The following is an 18118-nucleotide window of genomic DNA, read 5'->3' on the forward strand; positions in this document are numbered from 1 at the left end:
TCATTCATTCGCCTAACTATATTCATGAAAATATGTTCACTTATCCCAGGGAACGTCTCAAATATAAATATGAATTATTCCGCCGGCGAATTCTCAAACTGGACGTAATTTCTTTTAATTTATGTATCAATTAGTTTATATGAATGTTAACTAGAATCGATTGATACTATCTTACGGTTACTACCTTTTACTTGATCTTGTTTCCATCAATCTTGAAATGTCCTCAATAATGTAATCTTGAATGTGGTTAAGAGATCCCCCACTGAAACGTTAACTCTACTGTTTTCTATATATACAGCTCGTATTTTTATTTATGAGAGTACCAATCAAATATAGTTTTACATTTATACGGTTTCACAAATTGAACCTCTGAAGGTACAAACACATATGGTTTAAAGGTTAAAACGCTGATCAGTAAAACAACAACCAACTAAGCACTTGAAACAGTACTAAACGAATTAAACTTATATTCATTGTGTAAATTGGTCATTGTATGACATAATAACTATAGAAGTCTTAAAAAATTAGGTGATCCCCATCCCCCAAAAACGAGATTAATTTTCTCTCTTGGGATGTAGTTCATAATAATTTGTTCTGTACTATCAGCCAATGCTTCAAGCTTAAAATGTAAGGTCTTTATATTCCATACAAGGAGACTGATTTTGTTTTATATATATTTCAATATAATCTCAGTGACATTTGGAGGCAAATCTAATTTTGACCAAATGGCTTTGTGTTATATAACGTACGTGAAGAAGTCTCTCAGCTTTGACTGATCAGTTTATGATGAGTACTTTTATAACTCACATTTTCTATTATACAAGTGAATGTTACCTAGGGTAGACTATTTTGGACACTAGGATGCTCATATATATCCAATTTCTTAGAATTCGCGATTTCCACATGAAGATTTAAATATGTTTTATATATAACTTTATAATAAGTATTTGGCTATTTAGGACTAGCCGGTTTCTATGTCAGCGAACAATTTATGTAAACTATGCAATACAGCATGTCAAATATATAATAACTAGGCATTGTATAAAGTTCTTTTAAAATCAAAAGCAATTTAAAATTTGAAAATTATTTGAGACCTTATCGATTGATGTCTAATTGATAGTTAGCTCAATATATATTATGTAACAGCTATTTACAATATTTTAATCCTTACAGATTTGAATGTTTTGATATTATACCTGAAGATTAGCATTTTATTACTTTTTATATCTTATCTTTTTTTATCTTATCTTATTTTATCTTATAGAGTATCAAAAAGAAAAGTGTCACTTAATTTTTTTTCATAACTTTAAATGTTTGTATAACTTTAAATGTATGTATGTATCTTTATAATTATAAACAAGATTTGAGAAATAGTGTGGTGACTAATAAAAATGCCTGCAGAAGTCTAATAAAATACATCAAATGAAGAACAGTGTTCAGTGTCTTTGTGTAATTGTATCATAGAGACCTTTCTGTTGAAAATGTGTTAAATCGTATACATATACATGCACAGTGCGTTAATTGGAGTGCAGGTATTAGTTACCCGCACTCCAGAGCATGCCCAATGATTGGCTCATTTTTGCTGGGGTTTACTTATTGTGACGGCAGAGAAACGGAAAGCTACAGAAATATCATAAATAAGCAGATTACAGGCCGATTTCAGTAATTCTTCGCCGATTCCGGATGTCAGCGGCCCGTTTTCGCTAATCATAAATATCTTTTATTATCATTTAAAAGCGATTTTTCACAATTTCCTTGGAGATAAATGATAATATTTAGGTTTTATAAAAACATGCAAAAGTAACACTTAAAGTAATAACAGGCCGATTCCGGTCATCCCTCGCCGATTCCGGCAGTATGGCAGTAGCTCGCATATATCATTTACAAACAAACAAAATCATCAATTATTGATATTGTTTATATTCTATAAAATCAAAGCACTGAATGTACTGATGGGGAGGCTATGAGAGAATGTTTCAGACTGATAGTTTCTTTTCTTTTTGCTTAAAATATGCTACCAAAATAAAAAGATATGCACATTGCGCTATTTATCCTTACTGTTGTGTCCAACCATTCATATATATGGTTAATGTAGTCATTTTGTTAATATTCCAGAACATTTCATTGAGGTCTACATTCGGACTGTTAATCATGCAAATTTTGAAAAACCTAAACTGTCAATAATAAATGACATACCAGCAAGTATGACGACTGTTCATTATCAGATAACAATAACATTTTACAACTGACGGTTCCTTATCAAAATATTCTAGGACTGTTCATCATAAATACTTTATGTCATTTTAATATTATTAAATGATAATAACAACTGCAAGTGATGCAACATTTTTATTGAACATAAAAATTATACACGTTTAGATGTACCATTATTGAGATCAATAAGATACTGTCTTGTGATGAGTATTAATATTCATGCTCTACGGACAGAAGGTTGTCTTCTCCAGAAGCAAATCTCGAAAAAAATCACGTTTCAGAAAATTATTCCCATTTCATTACTGACGGCGTCGGATAATATTAAAGCTAAATATTTCTTGAAAAAATACATATCTGCAAAGCTTATTCAAAACTCTCAACCTAAGTGAAAATTGATCAGGAAGTTATATCTTCTTTTTTTACCGCCAACACTCAACCAACTTATGGTAGTTAATCGATAGATTCTACGTGTATTTTTAAACATCACTAGCTTGAAATATATACTGCGGAAAATCTGTTGTTAACAGGGTGTGCGGTTATTACGTAGGGTTTTCCCTGTCGACCATTTCCCGCAAATAGATGAGAACATCGAAGCCGTCAGTGCTATGAATGGTGTTATAAATGGCGTGTTTTGGAAGTTTTTGTTGAAACTTCTCCAAATCCCTCCAGAGGCATGCACGTCGCGGAGAAGGCACACGGAAGGTCATAGTCAAGTCATCATAAGTACCAGAGATGATTGGTTGACCTGTCGTGACTTACTCTGGAGGTTTGGCGCTAATAGATGCCGTTTTTGTTGTCGTCAGTCAGAAATTTGATACCTTGACGGTATTGTCGTCTCCTTTACCACCAAAGAACTATAATCTTGCTATAATCTCGGACATATGGTTATTCCGGTGCCGAGTATAAATAAACTTAAAACACACACACTTTTGTTGAAAACAAAACAAAAAAACAACAACACATTTTCTGTAGTAATTTTTCAAGTGTTGTAAAATGAATAAGAAATTCCTCTTATGCCGCCGATTATTTTTAGAACACAAACATAAAAGTTCTTTTTTTTTATTTTTCAAATAAACATTAATCACTTCAGCGCGCGCAAATATCGTTTTCAAATTAAAGTTTCGTAAGATATGTTAATGACTTCCCGATGCTCGACTGTAAGTAATTTGTATATGTATGCGGGTTTTTTTGTTGTTTTTGTTTTTTAATTAAAGCTTCTTATTCTTTAATATGTTTTATGTATCTCATAATCTGTGTTGAAAATTTGAATTTTATTACACATAGACTATCAAATTATGATGTATGCCCTAGAATTGAATAAACTTTCTAATTACACAATACGGGGTCATACTGATCTTTGCGTCTTTCTCTGAAATAATTATTTCCTTTTTCAAACATATTTGACCACATATTTCTGTCAATTTACTTCCGATTTTTGTTGTACGGAAACACATGTTTCTATTTGTGTTTTCTAATCAATTCGAATCTATAATCAGTTTAATGGGATCACCACCGGGTAAACGACTACTAGGTACTTTGGTCATGTATTTGAATGTTTCTATTGGGATTAAAATGAGCATAGTTAACTAAACAACTGGTTGTATAAATCCCTGACCTGTCTAATTCTAATTATGAGATTAGTGAATATATATAAGACTTTCACTACAAAATATTCCTAAACAAAAGAGCACATGTTTAAATTTATTCCTATACAAATAAAAAATCAGAGTAGGGATCTGTCAATTGCCAAAGATACTTTTATGTTAAAAGTTTGATTAATGAATTATGTAAGAAAATATAAGTATTGCTTTTTTTATTCTGCTAATGTAAAATGTAATATTGTGCTGAAATTTTGTCGGAGGGTCCTTAGGGGTTTTGTAGTTAAATAGTTTTTTTTTCGGCGATAATGGTTCAAGAATATAATGTTTTCAAACTATATGTTCATGACCATCAGTGAATTTTTAGTTAAATGTATGCAAAATATTTACTAACAGCTATATGATATAGCGGTTTATGAGCGTTTTCCGCGTACAGCCTCCTGGGGTGTACTAATAAGTTAGTTTTCCTTAGTTATCACACAAGCATGATCCATGTCTCTGATGTAAGCGACAGTTTACAATTATTTGTCTTTAAAAAATATTAAGGACTATTAATGGTTTATAACAACAAAAGAACATGCATGATATTGAGAATACGGTGTTGCAACGTTCTAGTTAATGACCCGTCATGAACAGATGGTCGCTGCGTAGTAATTGGAAAATTGTTATCAAAAATAATAAAGAATATTTGCCACTTAATTAAAGCATTTACTTATAAATTTTCATTTATGCTTTTTGTTAAAAAAATATTGATAAAGTTATTATTTCGAAGGGTTTTCATACCAGAACTATTTATTACAGACGTACGTATGCCTAAACCTGATTACCGCGGCAATATGACGTCACGGAGTAGTGATTTAAACAAAAACAAGAATTTTTCAGAGAATTATTATCTTTACAAATTGCAGAAATGAAATTAAAGAATGAAAATATTTTCACATTGTAAATGTCTGTGATGAGTCAGCTTAGAAAAAATCAAGGTACTATTTTTTGACCTGATAACCGCGGCAGTAAGATTTGACGGACAGTTATTAACATTGGGTCGGCATAGCCTCCCCAAAAATGCAAGAAAAACTTAAAAAGTTTATCAATAACAAAATTACAGGTAGATTCCGGTAATTCACCATCGATTCCGGTAATTCGGCCGATACCGGTAAGTCGTGTAACCCTAAAAAAATAACGTTTACAACAATTTCTATTGCAACTACTGTTATTAATGATATGATGAGTACATATATACATAATAAATATACTTAAATGTAGTGCGTATGTTTCTATTCCTTATATAAGATACTTGACTTGATGAATGATTGTGTATAACAAATAACAGTTTATATTGTTCAGTTTATCTATTAGATTATATATAATCATCAAAGTTCGTCGTTATTTACATTATTTTTTCGAAGTTAAAGTATTCAAGTACATTATGGAAAAAGCGTCGAAATGTCCAGTCAATTTAAGGGATGTATTTGTCTTAGGGCTCTAATTGTCATGGGTCGAGATTTCTTAGGGGTCGAGATGTCAAGGGTTCGAGGTGTCAAGGGGTCGAGATGTCATAGACTCAAATTATTTTCAAATATTCTATACCGTCAGATTGTTCGTCAGGAATCTATAATTGTACACAGGAAGGCGATAATAGACAATGCGATAACGCGATGGCGATAATACGATAGTGCGATAACGACAGTACGATGATGTGACAGTGCAATAGTGCGATAACGACAATGCGATGATGTGACAGTGCAATAGTGCGATAACGACAGTACGATGATGTGACAGTGCAATAGTGCGATAACGTCAATGCGATAGTATGATGGGGACAACGCGATAGTATTATAGCACTATCGTATTGTCGCCATCGCATTATCGCATTGTCACCATCGCATTGTCGCATTATCGTAATGTCGTCATCGCATTATCGCACTGTCGCCATCGCACTATCACATTGTCGTCATCGCACTTTGTTGCCCTCTGGATAATAAAGAATAACCACGACGACCCGAACGGTATTCCTTATTCTTCTGCACTGAATTCGAACTTCTGACAATGAGATATATATACCTACAAGTTGTTTGTGGATATTTGTAATAGTTTAATAGTTATGTCCCGTAAATATTCCGAATGCAAATATAAACAAAGGACATTAACTCAAAAATTAGGCAAATCAGAGTTATGGTCATTATGCATAGCACTTCTTCTCTACATACGAAGTTTCTTGTTGATACAAAGTGAGGCCTCAAATGAAAATTACTCCAAAATGACAGTTTTTGTTTGTTCAAAATGAAATATATCTACCTACAAAGCTTTTCGTTGGGTCTTTTTGTAGTTGAGTTATGTAGTTATGTCACGTACAAGAAAAGCGGACGGAAGGATGGACAGCGGAAGGCCTGTGGACGGACATCGACTACATGCTCTCCCTTCGGGAAGCATAAAAATTGAAAAACATTCCATTTCCCAAAATACAAGAGTCATACATACTTTGCGAGATCTGATGAAATATGATTCAGGTACTTTCTTATGGGTTTCCAGGCGTTTCTTCTGTGCATCATCCAAGAAATCGGCGTTTCCCTTGTAAAATGGTTTCAGTGCTAATGTCTGTGTCATATGACATGAATTATTTTGCAACAGATAAAGAGCTACCTTTTAAATCATTATACAATACAAATGGCATTTGTGTATCTTATTTAACGGGCGATTAATTTGCTGTACCGTTAGGGAAACAAGAGGAAAAAGCTGTACAACACTGCTGCAGATTATAACTGCATATTAAATACACGAAGCTTTTATCAATATACATTAAGTGACCTAAATTATTTTTTTAAACTTTTTTCTTATGAAATAACGCAGTATTTGCTTTGTTTTTGATTGTTTGTTTTGTTGTTGTTTTGATTTTTTGTTGACATATGCACGCATTATGACACGCATAATATATTTATGAAGAAGTGTTGTATAATAAGTACTCAAATCTGGCCTCATGTTTACTAGGATCAGAAATCAAAATATATATCCCTTGTGTTAAGTAATAAGTTTTCATTCAACGTCATCTTAAAAATGAACTTAAAATGACATGAAAATGGCATACAATTAAGAAATTTTAGAATTATTTCATAATTACTTTACAAATATGACAATATAAAAGTAGAAAGATCCTTACATTTATCTTAATTATGATCAAATAATCATTGAACTTTTATTTTTACTCCATAACTTTAACCCATAATTATGAATGTGTTTCATTGTAAATCAGCATGATTGTACAATTTGCATATGAACGCCAAAAAAGTATAAGTTTCCTAAAACAAGACAAAACGTAAAAAAGAATCATTAAAATCTGAACCTTATGATTTCTTTCTAAAAACGTGGCCTGGTGCCTGCAATTCGGTGCACATACTTTGCGTTTCAATTACTTCTAGTTCTATAGTATAATTTATTATTTATTTATTACAACAACAATTAATATAATTTCTGATGATCTACTTTTTTATAGAAATCTGTAACCTAATAAATTTAATGAAAAACATAAAGTTTTTATCACACACCCGTGCCGATTTTGCGACTCCGTAAATATGGTATTGCACGGCCGTGCATATATTTTGACGTGACGTCATTAGCGTTATACAAACATAGTGTAAAGACGCGCTAAATGTTAGCGTCATACTATAGGCGCGTCAATGAAAAATGACTGTTATTTCACTTTAAACGGTCTTTATTTTGGATATGTGATAAAAAGAATATTAAATTCGTGTAAGTTCATTATTGAATTTATTGCACTCGTTGAATAAAATAATATTATGCTCGCCAGAGGCTCGCATAATATAATTTTATTCAACTCGTGCAATAAATTCAGTATTGAACTTACACTCATTTAATATCCTCTATATATTGTTTTCATTGACCGAGTAGTATTGTTTGATTTTATTAACCTGTCAATTTCATACTCATTATACGGTCAATGCACAGAATATATTAATATTCGATAAATGTTCGGTAAATTCCGTGAATGGTACGCAGTAAGATGTGATTAAATTTATCTAGTTTCTATGAATTAGTTACACTGAACGCAATAGGGTAAACCACGGGTATATAATAGCAAAATGTCCTACATCATGTAAGATCGAGACAGTGTATGTCCATGGTTTTTTTTTCTTATTCATAACTATTTTCAAAATTTTTGAAGTTATGGTTGTTCTGTTTTTAATATGTTTTGTACTCTTTTGTAAATACTATATTTTTGTATATAATTGATACTGAAAATTCATTCGGATTATAATCCATAAATGTAATTTCAGTGCCATAAAATACAATACAAAATGTGACAATTCAGTGTTTCTTAGTTGTTTCAGTCCGTGTAGACAATTTTGCAAGCGCTTGACAATTTTCTTTAAAATATACTTAAAATAAAGAGAGAATAAGTTTAAAAAGAATGTCAAAAAGGGAGAAAAAAAAAACAAAAAAAACAAAAAACACTAAAACACTAAAGTGAAACGAAACGAAAATAAAAAAACGAAAAGTTATTCCTCGAACACCGACACTTATCAGAAGACGAACATAGTAAACAATAAGATAGATATTCCTACGCACCAGAATGAAAGGCAGAAAGACCAAGTTCAAAACCCAGTAAGCAAAAACTTTAAGGATTTAAATGTAGAAAATTCAAAAAACTTCAAGCCCCTAGGCACAAGAAAAACATATGCAGAGGCCACAAAACAGGGGGCATGCAGCCAAGATCTCCAACAAACTGTACAAAATCTAATGAAAATAGTGCAAGATTTGGTAAAAAGAACAGACGTTTTATCCGAGCAACGAACAGAAACAAATGGAAAAAACAGAAGAGAAGGAAACAACAAATTTCGAAAGGTAAAGAAACAGTATTAAACATATCATCGAGAAAACTTACGGAAACTGATTATTTACTATTAAGTAAAGGCTTATCATTTTGTCCTAAATCGCGAAGTCATGACAAAATTAAGTTAGCTGAAAATTCGTTCAAATTTACTAGACGCCTTAGACTTAAAGAGTTTTTCGAAAGTGAAAATAATGAATCTACTGAAAATGAATATAAACAAGAACCTTTTTTCAATAAGAAACAATCTACTTTCACGCCACCTGCCGGGAGAGATACGTATTTGGATTTTTACATAGAAGCTGTGAATCAAGAGATCCTTAAGGCTGAACCAAAACGGAGGAATTATACGAATATTTCAAAACCGGAACTCGAATCATTGAAGAGTTTATCCAGCGATGAAAGTATAGTGATAAAAAAAGGCTGATAAATCAAGTACTATAGTGATAATGAACAAAGAAGATTATATTGCAGAGGTGAATAGACAACTTAATAATCCCCAGTATTATACTAAACTCGATCATGATCCGTCATCTTCAATTCATAGCAATATTTTAAAATGTATTGATGAATTAGGTAAGGTTAACGTGAATATTTTAGATGAATTTGACATTTTTCCGGTAGATGTACGTACACCCGGCTTTTATATCCTTCCTAAAATTCATAAGCAGTATAGTGAATTGTACCCTTTAGGTTATCCTGGACGCCCGATCGTTTCCGGTTGTAAATCAAGAACAGAAAATATTTCTAAGTACCTAGATTCCATTTTAAAGCCATTAACACATAATCTACCTTCGTATATCCGGGACACTTCTGATTTTATTGCCAAACTAAAAACCACCTCTCTTGGGGCAGGAGAACATTACCTTGTTACGTTAGATGTTACATCTCTATATACGAACATTCCCCATACAGACGGAGTAGAATCTTGCAGACATTTTTTAGAGAGAAATCCCCCCAAAAAACTTTCATGTAATGAAATATGTAAACTTCTTTCCTTAGTCCTAGAAAATAATAACTTTCAATTCAACGCTGATCATTATATACAAAAAATGGGAACAGCAATGGGAAGTTCTATGGCACCCTCTTACGCTTCGCTTTTTATGGGTAAATTTGAAAATGACTTTTTAAGCCAACGTTCTTTAAAACCTAGTTTATGGTTCCGCTTTCTTGATGATATATTTTGTATATGGAGTTATTCCCTTGATGATTTGAATGCTTTCATTGATAGTTTGAATAACTTTCATCCATCTATAAAATTTACAGCGAACGTTTCTAAATCTCTCGTATCATTTTTAGATGTAAACGTTTCATTAGACGAAAACAATATTATTCACACTGATATACATGTTAAAGAGACAGATAATCATCAGTATTTAGAACACTCTTCCTGTCACCCAGTATCTTGTAAAAATGGTATTCCGTACAGTCAAGGAAAACGTTATCGCCGTATCATTTCTGACGATAATGTTTTCAACGATTCTTTACAGAATTTACGTACATACTTCAAAGAAAGAAATTATCCTATCAATGTTATTGATAATGCACTAAGTAAGGTTTCATGTCTAACACAGGATGAGGCCCTGTGTACTAACAACAAAGCAAGTGATGGCAGTGTTATTCCCTTTGTTGTTGAGTATAATCCAACTTTACCTAATATAAGTAATATCATTAAAAAGTATTGGGATTTACTCAAACTTTCAAATAAATGTTCTGTTCAAAAGCTTCATGAACACTTGGTTGCATTTAAAAGACCTAAAAATCTAAAAGACATTCTCGTTTATTCTAAAGTTAGGTCTAATAACACAAATGCCAATTGTTCATCCAAATAAAATAGAAGTAGATGTACACATTGCAGCTCCATTATTGAAAGAAATACATTTAGTAGTACTAATATTCCTGGTAAAAATTATCATGTAAATAACAATACTGATTGTTCTACAAAAAATGTTAATTATCTTGTCACTTGTGATAAATGTAAAGAGCAATATGTTGGTCAAACGAAGCAACAAGTGTCTAAACGCACGAATAGCCATAGGTTTGATATCAACAATTTTTCCAATCCGTTATTTTCGACCAATGTCGCTACACACTTTAATAAAACCAATCATTGTATGAAGGATTTTAAATTTATGCCTATAGAGATTGTCACCGATGATATGGAACGCTTATTACAAGAATCATACTGGATTCATAAGCTTAACACGTTATCTCCTAATGGTATGAATGCAAAAGTTTTGTACAATATATAACTTTGTCATTATTGTGCCGGTATACATATACATGTAGTATGTTTGTTCTCATATCAAGGTTTTTTATTATTATTAATTATAAGAATTTTTGTATCACATTTGCAGATGCATTTTATATGTGTAATTTATTTTATTATATACCTATAAATTTTCTCGCTAAAATACACGCAAATATTGAAGCGCAAATACGCTTCAGCGGATAGAAATTTCCGTATTATGTTAGTGACAAATACGGTACCATATATGGAAGTGCCGGACTATTTTTGACGTTGGTTCCGATCTTAGCTTTGTATAACGTTGCATTTGGAAACGGGAACCAAAATTATTAAAGGCGTGGCCAGTTTACAAGAATTACGTATTCATCCGTCAGTCATGAATTTATTTCTTGACAAATGCATTTCATTTTCTGAATAAAACGAAAAGGTATATAATAAAAGGAAAATTATGTTATAGTAGCTTTCTGAGTCTATGTATTTTTCTACTCGCAGCGTTGGAAAATTGATATCTCGCTCGACCTTCGGTCTCGCGAGATATCAATTTTCCACCGCTGCTCGTAGAAAAATACAAAGCATCAGAAAGCTACTACAACATAATATTCCGTATATATTGAAGCGCAAATACGCTTCAACGGATATAAATTTCCGTATTATGTTAGTGACAAATACGGTACCATATATGGAAGTGCCAGACTATTTTTGACGTTGGTTCCGATCTTAGCTTTGTGTAACGTTGCATTTGGAAACAGGAACCAAAATTATTAAAGGCGTGACCATTTTGCAAGAATAACGTATTCATCCGTCAGTCATGAATTTATTTCTTGACAACTACATTTCATTTTCTGAATAAAACGAAAAGGCATATAATAAAAGGAAGGTTATGTTGTAGTAGCTTTCTGAGAATATGTATTTTTCTACTCGCAACGTTGGCAAATTGATATCCCGCTCGACCTTCGGTCTCGGGAGATATCAATTTTCCACCGCTGCTCGTAGCAAAATGCAGAGCCTCAGAAGGCTACTACAACATAATATTCCGTATGTATATTGCTGTATTCATGAAAGATTCTGTATTTACTTGACAAAGTTTTTATTCCCGCGTTAACGTCACGTTCGGTTTAGCGTATAGTTAAACGGACGTTGCGTCATTTGTCATTTGTTATTTTATAAACGTCAATTTTTCTGAAGAAGACTAAACGTCGAAAGCTTAAGAAAAGCGTTTGTTTTTATTGAACTGATTATATATCAAAAAGAGAACAGGCAAAATTTTCATTTCTTCGTTTTGAGTTTTTCATTCATCTTTCTGTAAATGTCCTCAAAATAAATAAGCTAAGCAATGTTAGGAACAAAACTTTTTCTCCTTTTATCACATACCCGTGCCGTTTTGGCGACTCCGTAAATATGGTATTGCACGGCCGTGCATATATTTTGACGTGACGTCATTTGCGTTATATAAACATAGCGTTAAGACGCGCAAAATGTTGGCGTTATACTATAGGCGCGTCAATGAAAAATGATTCTTTTTCACTTCAAATGGTCTTTATTTTTGGTATGTGATAAATAGAATATTAAATTCGTGTAAGTTCATTACTAAATTTATTGAACTCGTTGAATAAAATAATATTATGCTCGCCAGAGGCTCGCATAATATAATTTTATTCAACTCGTTCAATAAATTCAGTATTAAACTTACACTCATTCAATATCCTCTATATATAGAATAAAATGCTGGTTTCCTAACTTGATCCGCGTGGGTCAGGTTAGAGCGTTAAGATTTCACATAAGTTGCCATAGTGAACTATGAAAACGTTAAAGAACATATCAAATGAATTATTTAAACTTGTTTCAAGTATTCAGTATCCACAAATTTATTTATTAATCTTTTTTTTTTAACTGCCAGGGTTTCTTCAATTTACATTGCTTACAAATGTAATTTAAAAAAAAAACTCGGTGATTATGTCGGCAGTAAATTTCGTTCAGTACATCTAGATATATTTACGCTTCAAACTCAAAATAAATAGAATTTAAACATAATTTCATGCTAGGACGTTAGAAAATGCCATTTTAGCGTGACTTGAGTACATTAAATCATTTTGATATTTTTGTCATTTATTTGCCTGAGTATCGATGACTTCAAACTACTTGTCTTTCACCGTTGTGGGTTCGAAGGATGTATTCCTCCACATGTAAGCTGGAAAATAGCCACATATCATGAACTGTGTTGTGACGTTAAACCCAACAAGAAGTCACAATATTTATATGTATTGCAGTAATATAATTATATATTTGTTTATTTGTGTCTCATCTATGTACAGATAGTATATTACAAACAAACAATACCATAAGACATGTTCACAGCCATTCTATATAAGAATTACAAGAGACAAGAAACGTTCGCACATAAAAGAAATCTACTTGTTACTAAAATCAAGTACAAAGTGGCTAAAGAGGATAAAAAAGTTTTTTCAAAGTACCTGTAAATTTTTTTTATACATATTGCTAAATGAAGCTTGTAAAATGCTAATTACTTAAAACCATGTGATACAGTTAAAATTTTATACTTCTACAATTAGTAAAAATAAGTTAATTAGTCCTAATTACAAAACCTTACTTTTTTAAGCATAATAAATCTCACTTATATATAAGCAACTTTAAGTTGTACTTTGTATTAAAAATTAAAACCATTAAAAACTTGTTAAAAGTTGTGCTATTGTATAGTCAAACAACAGTTGTGTGTTACTATACAACATGTTGCAGTATGGGTTGTATGTTGCACAATACATCGCAAAAATGGATTAACCCTATAATCACATATAATGACAAACGTATGCTTGCTCATAAAAACTTTTACCCCAACTTCAATGTCACACAAATGTATAGAAAAGAAAGAAATATTTAAATTCAAAGCGACATGGAAATATACCTAGGTCTCACAGGTGCCCGCAGGAAATGGCAAGATATGAGATGAAATAACTGTAACAGTTCGATTTCCGTTTAAACGACCTTAAAATACCAGAATATTCAGGACGGACACACGGACATACAGTACACAACAAACATATTCTTAAAGATACACTTTCCTCAAATTTGATATCTGAAAATATTGACAATTGCTAAACTGTCTTCCTATGACGTTGAAATAAACATGTTCAGACTTCATACAAAGTAGATATGTTATTTTTGGAATTCTACACGCTATAGGTTTTCACAATATCAGAATGTGTCGACGAACATCATGTACATCTGTCTTCCGGCAGAACGTCCTACACGTGCTTTCACTGGAGGTGGCGACCCTGCTTGCCTCCAAACCGCAGACTGTGCCTTGGTTTCTGGATCTCTCATGTTTAACCAGGTCTAATCAGTCGTGATCACATTGTTCAGAAAGTCCGGGTTCGATCTGAATCGTCGGAGAAATCGCCGGGACTCCTGCACTCGTTGTTTTCATTTCCACACCTGATAAGAGGCGAGAAACCCACCGGGCGTGAACCTGCAAGTTTCAAATGTTTATACTTGATAAGCAAATATTAAGTTATTTTGCAAAATTATTTAAGTTTTTGATACATTATTTATAAATTTGAATTACGCAGCATGTTTGAAACAAATGTGTATCCGTGCATTTTATTGTTTATAACAATACGTGCGAAATCATAAATTAGCGCGGAAAATTTGAATTTTTATATTCCAAATATAATAGGTTGTACTGATTCAAACAAAAGAAAACATAAGTTAATGCACATAAAACACCTTTTGCATGTTCAATTTCTTGGTGGTAATTGTGTGCGTGGTTCCATAGCTCATCCCAGTTACTTCTGATATCTCTCGAAAGGTCACTCTTGCGTCCTCCTTGATAATATCTTCAATTGACGTCACACCTGACGGCTTGACGCTCGACCTTCTTCCACGCTCTTCATCATCTTCAAGTGACTTCCGCCCTTCAGAGAATCACCGGAACCACTTAAAAACGAATGCTCAAGAAACAGCATTCTCTCCTCTGGTCCTCTGTAGCTTTTTATATGTGTCTGTAGGCGTTTAACCTAATTCCATGCAGAACTTTATGTTGGCACGCAATTCAAGGCGTTCTTGTGAGGTCATTTTTAACGTAGCTGCGTAACGGACTACTTTGGTTTAAACGGTGTTTATTTTCCTTATCTAACGTCAAATGTCATACAAACGCCCGAAAACATATTCCCGCATTTTTCTGTTATTTTGATAAACAGTGTCGAAATTATAATGCATTGAATAAAGCAAATATATATAAAAATAGCACCTGGGCCTGTAACGCGTTACCAGAGTATTCCCGACGGGCACACCTATACCCGCGGACACCCAGTCAGACCCCGTAACGATCCCACCATGTGCAGTTCTGCGTAATTGAGTCTGGTCCCCACAGGGGCCAGCCGGAATTGGCCAGATATGAGCTGTATATTACGATTTTAGGCTCAACGTCGGCAAAATACCAGTATATTCCCAACGGACACACATATACCCGCGGACACTCGGTCAAACCCCCTTACCATTTCACCAAACGCGTGCTGCGTAATTGAGTCTGGTACCCACAGGGGGCAGCCGGAATTGGCCAGATATGAGCTATGTAGTACGATTTTCGGCTCAACGTCGGCAAAATACCAGATTATTCCCGACGGACACACCTATACCGGCGGACACCCGGTCAGACCCCTAACCATCCCACCATGTGCGGTTCTGCGTAATTGAATCTGTAACCCTCAGGGGCCAGCCGGAATTGACTAGATATGAGATGTATAGTACGATTTTCGACTCAACGTCGGCAAATACAAGAGTATTCCCGACGGACACACCTATACCCGCGGACACCCGGTCAGACCCCTTTACCATCCCACCATGTGCGGTTCTGCGTAATTGAGTCTGGTCCCCACAGGGGCCAGCCGGAATTGGCCAAATAAGAGCTGTATAGAACGATTTTCGGCTCAACGTTTGCAAAATACCAGAGTATTCTCGACGGACACACCTATACCCGCGGACACCCGGTCAGACCCCCTCACCATCCGACCATGTGCGGTTCTGCGTAATTGAGTCTGTTCCCCATAGGGGCCAGCCGGAATTGGCCAAATATGAGCTGTATAGAACGATTTTCGGCTCAACGTTTGCAAAATACCAGAGTATTCCCGACGGACACACCTATACCCGCGGACACCCGGTCAGACCCCCTCATCATCCCACCATGTGCGGTTCTGCGTAATTGAGTCTGGTCCCCACAGGGGCCAGCCGGAATTGGCGAGATATGAGCTGTCTAGAACGATTTTTTGGCTCACCGTCGGCAAAATACCAGAGTATTCCCGACAGACACACCTATACCCACGGACACCCGGTCAGACCCCCTCACCATCCCACCATGTGCAGTTCTGCGTAATTGTGTCTGGTGCCCACAGGGACCAGCCGGAATTGGCCAGATATGAGCTGTCTAGAACGATTTTCGGCTCACCGTCGGCAAAATACCAGAGTATTCCCGACGGACACACCTATACCCGCGGACACCCGGTCAGACCCCCTAACCATCCCACCATGTGCGGTTCTGCGTAATTGAGTCTGGTCCCCACAGGGGCCAGCCGGAATTGGCCAGATATGAGCTGTCTAGAACGATTTTCGGCTCACCGTCGGCAAAATACCAGAGTATTCCCGACGGACACACCTATACCCGCGGACACCCGGTCAGACCCCCTAACCATCCCACCATGTGCGGTTCTGCGTAATTGAGTCTGGTCCCCACAGGGGCCAGCCGGAATTGGCCAGATATGAGCTGTCTAGAATGATTTACGGCTCACCGTCGGCAAAATACCAGAGTATTCCCGACGGACACACCTATACCCGCGGACACCCGGCCAGACCCCCTCACCATCCCACCATGTGCGGTTCTGCGTAATTGAGTCTGGTCCCCACAGGGGCCAGCCGGAATTGGCCAGATATGAGCTGTCTAGAACGATTTTCGGCTCACCGTCGGCAAAATACCAGAGTATTCCCGACGGACACACCTATACCCGCGGACACCCGGCCACACAATGCATGGCACATAATTATATTCTTCAATCTGCTGTCGGAAATTTTTTTTTCATCTTATGTAGCCTTGATTTCTGTTTTTCTGGCTAGCCGTAATAGCCGGAGATCGTTGTGATAAGTAATTAGACGTTACATTATGGAATTAGCCAATGGTCTTTTGCACAGGTTTTACCGTATAATCTCTGGCCAGCCTGTACAGCCGGAACCGGATTCCGGCTAGCCGGAGTAGCCAGAACAGCCGGAGTAGACGAAAATGAGTTCCGGCTGCTCCGGCTGTTCCGGCTGTTCCGGCTGTCCGGCTAACTTCACGCACATCCTTTTTTCTGGGGTTTCATATTGTGACAACAGGGAGCGTGTTTTTATGTTTGACTATGAAGAACATCAAAACACTCGGCAATCTGATTAATACTCAGGGGATATGCCCCCTCGTACAAATCAGATAACATAGTGTTTCGATGCTCTTTCTATTACTTAAATATGAATAAAAATATCAATTCATAAATTGAGGATATTGAATGAGTGTAAGTTCAATACTGAATTTATTGCACGAGTTGAATAAAATTATATTATTCGAGCCTCTGGCGAGCATAATATAGTACATAGTAAATAACAAATCATAAGTGGTAAAAAAGTAGCATCAATATAATAACATTGTCTGTTACAGTACAACAATAGAACTTAGTAGAACAATAGAGAGAGAGAGAGAGAGAGAGAGGGAGAGAGAGAGAGAGAGAGAGAGAGAGAGAGAGAGAGAGAGAGAGAGAGAGAGAGAGAGAGAGAGAGAGAGAGAGATTTATCTAAATATACATGTATATTGTTTTAACACAATACCTAATCTAGGTGATAAATAATATAGGATCTATACGTTTATATAATTACAAAACAGAGTGTTAAAAAGTAAATACCTTTTATGTCCTTGCAAATTTATTCCAAGCTTAAATTAAATATTACCTAATAATTTCTTCTTTTTTTGTTTAATTTGCAATATTATTATGTGTTAAACATCTATTAATATAGCACACTAGTTTTTATAAACACACACACAGTATGGTAAATCAGCTGTTTACTTCCGCGTGGTATGTAATAGTTACCGTACGAGGGGAATAGGTCTGCATAGTATTTACAGACCCGGATGGCGATTTGAAGACCGAGAGAGCGTAGCGATCGAGGTTTTAAAAAGGCCAC

This window comes from Ruditapes philippinarum, unplaced genomic scaffold (genome assembly GCF_026571515.1).
Source record: "Ruditapes philippinarum isolate M1 unplaced genomic scaffold, ASM2657151v2 ctg1643_1_1_1_1, whole genome shotgun sequence".
NCBI classification, from domain to species: Eukaryota; Metazoa; Mollusca; class Bivalvia; order Venerida; family Veneridae; genus Ruditapes; species Ruditapes philippinarum.